The sequence below is a fragment of the Protopterus annectens genome, chromosome 8.part0 (genome assembly GCF_019279795.1).
Source record: "Protopterus annectens isolate FY-2018-M chromosome 8.part0, PAN1.0, whole genome shotgun sequence".
Lineage (NCBI taxonomy): Eukaryota > Metazoa > Chordata > Ceratodontiformes > Protopteridae > Protopterus > Protopterus annectens.
In genome coordinates this window covers 1,653,789,713-1,653,796,105 of record NC_056741.1, presented here as the reverse complement: position 1 = coordinate 1,653,796,105, position 6,393 = coordinate 1,653,789,713, and positions in this window count along the sequence as shown.

Sequence of the window (6,393 nt, the reverse complement as noted above, 5' to 3'; positions counted from 1 at the left end):
CACTACCTCACACAGAACAAGCTGTTGTCCAACTTTCAGCATGGCTTTAAGCCACACCACAATACTACTTCTGCCTTCCTCTCTTTCTCTAACATCATTAACCACAACCACAATAATAACAAACTATCCTCAGCACTCTTTCTAGATCTATCCAAGGCCTTTGACATGGTTGACCACAAAATGCTTATAAATACCTTGAAGGCCTTCTTCTTAAACAACCATGCACTCCAATGGTTTCAATCCTACCTGCAGGGCAGGCAACAGGCAGTCCTATGGCAGGACAAGCTATCATCTCACCTACCCATCACATTAGGAGTCCCCCAGGGCTCGATACTAGGACCCCTTCTTTTCTCCATTTTATCAACGACCTTCATTCAGTCATCCCAGATGCTACTTGCATTCAATATGCAGATGACTCCACCTTGATTTGTTCTGAAACCTCACCAGCTACTTTATTCACATTAACCCAAAATACCTTCAATACAGTGGAAAAATGGCTCTCCAATCAACATCTAATCTAAACTCCAACAAAACTAAGCTGCTCCTCTTCTCCTCCACATGCAGGACCCCCCTGCCATCCTTCAACATAACCGCTAACAATGGCACTATCATCTCCTCAGAAGCCCAAACTAAACTACTGGGTGCCATAGTTGATAACAACCTGAAGTCTGATGTGCATATCAATCAAACTAGCAAAACCATTAATAAAAAACTTGTCTCTCTTTAGAGAATCAAACCTTTCCTTACCCCATTTGCTAGAACTGCAATTGCCATTCCCATCTACTATCAACTCTTCTCTATACCTCACCTCTATTCTCCAATTTAAACAAAACAGATCTTAATAAACTATCATCCTGCTATAACCACATTGCCAGATTTGCTACTGGCACAACCTACCGGGCACACCACTGTCACTACCTAAATCACCTAAGATGGCTTGAACTGCCAAGCCTACTGCAGTTCAACCAGCTAATTGTGGCACATAAAGTCCTTTACCAACCAGAAAATACACCTGCACTAAAAATATTATCAGCCCCTACACCAGCACCTGGCCATTGCGATCATCCACTAGACTCCTAGTTCAAACATACAAATCCAACTACTCAGCTGGGGACTCTCTGTTTGCCAACTCTGTTGGAAAAACATGGAACAGACTCCCAGCTGACTTGACCCTAGAACCCTCACTAACTCGATTCAAAAACAAACTCAAGAAATACTTCAAAACTCATTGGTTATGTTCTTGCACTAACCCTGACTAGTGACCTCTCTATTTCATAGGTGCCTTACCTTCAACTACTTCTAACTTTTTTCTACCACTCCATTTCAGGAAGGTCAATTGTATAACTGCTGCTCAATGTGTCTTAAACCTGAATGTAATGTTATGTATATATAACTTTGAAAATAATGTTATGTTTTGTAAAGTGTTTTATAATAAGTTAGTACTATATGTGGGTCTATATTATCATATCACATGCTCAGAAGAGCAAACGACATATAGTTGACCCCATGTAAATGAAAGATTACAATGTTGAAACTTCAGAACAGCGATTGTTTTCCAATGGAAAACAATCGCTGTTCTGAAACAAAAGAAAAAACCTGTAAAACATTACTTAATGTGGGGGGCTTTTCCCCCACAACCCCTGACGTGGGAGGCTGTCACCTTCACACACACCCTACTTAAATATACCAACTCCGAGATCGCACTACAGTGCCAAAAGGCAAAGTAGCGAAAGCGGCCAAACTAATTCTTTCCAAGGAAAAGAATTTGCTGAAAAGCCGCTTTCCTATTTTGCCTTTTCATGCTTTACACTTCGACAAAGATGCATTTGACAACCTGTGTCTGCATAATAGGGAGCCCTATATTTGCTAAATGCTGGTATTGCTTATGACTGTAATCTGCTTGAAACTAGCATTTACTAAATGTTCAATGTGTATTATTATCTTGGAGCTTTTCTCCCTGGGCCTCCACTAAAAATGGACATATATACAGTCGGACTATTATCCCGGTCCCTGCCAGGAACATCAAAAACCCAGAAGGTCGAAGCACAATGACCTTGATTGTTCATGATCTCAGTATAGTGGGGATTATAGCTTTTTGTTCCTTCCCCACTTTAGTGGAATTTCAGAGTTTGTATATATAGTTAGCAGGGGGGGCATCTTTCCACATGGGAGTGCAGAGGTTCTTGCCCCCCTGCAAAAAAACTTTTGTTCTTCTAACAGGGGTCTATATATATATATATATATATATATATATATATATATATATATATATATATATATATTTATATCTATATCTAATTCTATGGCTATATATATTTGTTTTGCTAAAAGACTGCATTAGTATGTCAAAAATAGTTTTGGATCTATCTGCTATCAGGCTTGAAATAAAGTTTCTCAGTTATGTGACTTGGAGGGCGATCTTTGTTCACTGCTGTTAAATGAAAGGAGTTTCTCTTGGTGGCAGTTAACTCACTCTTATGTCTCATACCATATTTCTTTGTAAATAAGACCTAACCAGAGAATAAGGCCTAGCATGGTTTTCCAGGGTGGTCATGATATAAACCCTACCCCAAAAATACGTCCCAGTTAAGCTTGTCAACAACAAATAACGGACGTGCTGAATTATAAAATAATATTATTGACACCCATTGACTGAGGTTATCATACTCTGCTCACCATTTTCGGACCATTCTGACAACCAACTTCACTTTGCAGAAAGTCGTAAGAGTCTTTGCATGGGAGTCCTCCACAATTCTTACTGTAACCCTAACCATCACTCACACTTGATGGTTGAGATCCTTGGCCCATAAACACTGGCAGGTGTATTTTGATTGATCAACGTACAGACAACGTGCGTAGAGCATGCGCACGTGATAGTGCATGGTTGTGGGTGTGCCTTTTCTTTGTAAACAGTGTCATTTTGTGTTGTCACTCCAGTCTCATAAGTCTTCAAATTAACCCCCCCCCCCAGACAAGATGAGTACAAAAAGAAAGAGCTATTCTGTCGCATACAATAAAGAAATCATGGCAGACTCCCAGGGAAAGAATTTGATGGCTTTCTGCAAAGGGAAGAAATTAGACCTCCGAATGGTCTGAAAATGGCATGCAGCGTACGATAACCTCAGTCAACAGGCCAATGAGGGAAATGCTAAGAAGTGCAAGTGTGGATCATGTTGGCAACCATTATTTCCTGTGCTGGAAGACATCATCTGTGAGTGGATTGCTAACAGGAGAGCAAAGGCTTTGGTTGTGCGCAGGGCTTATATCCAAGCTTTTGCCCTTGCAATGGCACCACAGTTAGAAATATCTCAAGAAGAATTCAAAGCATCACAACATTGGCTGGATGGCTTCCTTCACCAATATGACAACTGTATCTAAGAAGATCAGCAACACTGTTCAAGCTGGAAGATACTGAAGTTATTAAACGTGCACTTGCGTTTAAGTCCTTTGTTGATGGCATTGACTTTTCTAAATACCAACTCTCCAACATGATTGCTATGGATGAAACTGAAGTGTTTATGGGCCAAGGATCTCAAACAACAATTGATCAGAGGGGTGCCTCGTCAATCTACATTCCCCCACTGGTTACAAGAGTGCACGTGTTACCTGTAGTTTGGCAATTTGCCTAGATGGAAAGAAAATCCCACCTCTAATCATTAGTAAGGGCAAGAAAAATAAGACTGAATGTGTTTCAGGCATTTACATTCTTGAAACCAAAAAAGCCTGATGCACGCAAGCAGCTATAAGGAAGTGGGTTGATGTAATGCTGCCACTTGTTTTGCGAGGTGGCAAAAGAGGTCTGCTAGTCTGGGATTCAGCCAGCACTCACGGTGCTAAAGAAATGAAGAAATTCCTTGCTCAGAGAAGAATAGATCACATAATGATTCCCACAGGAATGACTGCCTATCTCCAGTCTCTTGACATTGAAATAAACAAGCCATTCAAGGACCATTTGCACATGGAACTCAATGACTACATTGAAAATAGAATGGAGAGAAATCAGCATGGAAACTTTGTGAAGCCTAGCCTGCAAGAGGTCATGACTTTGATGAAAAAGTCATGGGATAAAATCCCTGACAGATATGCTGCCAATGCACTACGAGCAGGCTACTTGGACAAGCTGTGCTCATTTAAGGAGAGCTCTATTGCTAGGCATGACAGATTGGGGTCAATGGTTCTACAGGAAATGGAGCCACAAGAAATTCATGTTGAAATTCGGGGGTTGGACACTTATGACAATGTTCCAGAAAAAGATGACATGACTGTATTTGAATAACTGTGAAAGCCAATGTGCAGGTATTCTGAAGTTGAAATGTTTGGTGCACTGTTTATGTAGAATTCTCTCACAACTGTTTTAATGCATTAGAACTGTGGTCCATTAACTGAAAAGTATGAAATACATGTACATGGATAAATGTCAATTTTTGTACATGAATAAATGTCGACTTGTGTTCATTAATAAATGTTGATTTTTGTACATGAATAAATGAATAAAGGTAGATTGTTGGATGGTGTGGGTAAATAAGGCATCCCCTGATAATAAGCCCTAATGTGTATTTTGACAGGGGAAAGAGTATAAGACCCAGTCTTATTTTTGTGGAAATACGGTATGAGCAGCGGGATGTGACCTGGGGCTGGGACACAGACTCTGATGGGAGACCCCCTTGGCCTTTAACTCCTGGAGGCTGCCAAACTGTGCCATGTCCCTGTTTGGCCTTTAACTCCTGGAGGCTGCCAAACCGTGCCATGTCCCTGTGCCCTCGGAGCCTCTCATCCAGGCCACCTCGCGGGACTCACCCCGGCTGCTGAGGGGCAGGCATGCTCTCATCAGGACTTCCAAGACTCCCCTCCTTTCTGGTCCAGAGCACCACAGTCCATGTCTCAAACATATCCTCTGCAGGCTGCAAAAACGTGCCGTGTCCTCGTGCCTTTGGAGCCTCTCAAGGGGACCTCCCACAGATCCAGGCCGCCCTTGCAGAACTCACCGCGGCCACCGAGGGGCAGGCACACCCTCATCAGGACTTCCAGGTCCCCCTACTTTCAGGTCCAGAAAACCACGGTCCTCATCTCCTGCATATCCCTTGAAGGCTGCCAAACCGTGCCATGTCCCCCTTGCCCTCGGAGCATCTCAGTGGGACCTCCCTCCAATCCAGGCTGCCCTCACAGGACTCACCCTGGCCACAGAGGGGCAGGCACGCTCTCATAGGGACTTCCAAGCCTCCCTCCTTTTCTGTCCAGGGCATCAAAGTCTCTGTATCCAACATATCCTCTGAAGGCTGCCAAACCATGCCATGTCCCCCTTGCCTTGGAGCCTCTCAGGGGGATCTCCCTCTGATCCAGGCCACCCTATCGGAACTCCACCAGGCCACCAAGGTACAGGCATGCTGTCATCGGGACTTCCATGTCCCCTTCCTTTCTGGTTCAGAGCACCACATTCCCTGTCTACCGCATATGTCCTGTAGGCTGCCTGGCTAGGCTGTGTCCCCATGCCCTAGGAGCCTCTCAGAGTGACCTCCCTCCGGTCCTGGCCAGCCCCGCGGAACTCCCTTCGGCCACAGAGGGGCAGGCATGCCCTGATAGGGACTTCCGTGCCCTCTCCTTTCCGGTCTAGGGCACCACAGTCCCCATCTCCCTCATATCCCCTGCAGGCTGCCAAATCGTGCTGTGTCCCCGTGCCCTCAGAGCCTCTCAGAGGGACCTCCCTCTGTTCCAGGCCATCCTCGTGGCTCTCCCCCCAGCCACAATGGGGCAGGAATGCTCTCATAATGACTTCTGAGCCTCCCTCCTTTCCGGTCCGGGGCACCACAGTCCCCATCTCCCACATATCTCCTGGAGGCTGCCTGGCTGGGCCATGTCCCCATGCCCTTGGAGCTTCTCAGGGGGAACCTCCCTCCAGTCCCAGCTGGCCCCATGGAACTCCCCTCAGCTGTCGAGGGGCAGGCACGCCCTTATAGGGACTTCTGAGCTTCTTCCTTTCCAGCCCAGGGCACCACAGTCCCTGTCTCCCGTATATCTCCTGGAGGCTTCCTGGCCAGGCCATGTCCCCTTGCCCTTGGAGCTTGTCAGGGGGAACCTCCCTCTGGTCCCAGCTGGCCCCATGGAGCTTCCCTTGGCCGCTGAGGGGCAGGCATGTCCTCATAGGGACTTCTGAGCCCCTTCCTTTCCGGTCCAGGGCACCACAGTCCCCGTCTCCCGCATATCCCCTGCAGGTTGCCAAATTGTGCCATGTCCCCATGCCTCAACGCCTCTCAGAGGACCTCTGTCTGATCCAGGCCACCCTCATGGAACTTCCCCTGGCTGCAGAAGGGCAGGCATGCTCACATAGGGACTTCTGAGCCCCACTTCTTTCCTGGCCAGGGCACCACAGTCCCCATCTCCCGCATATCCCATGCA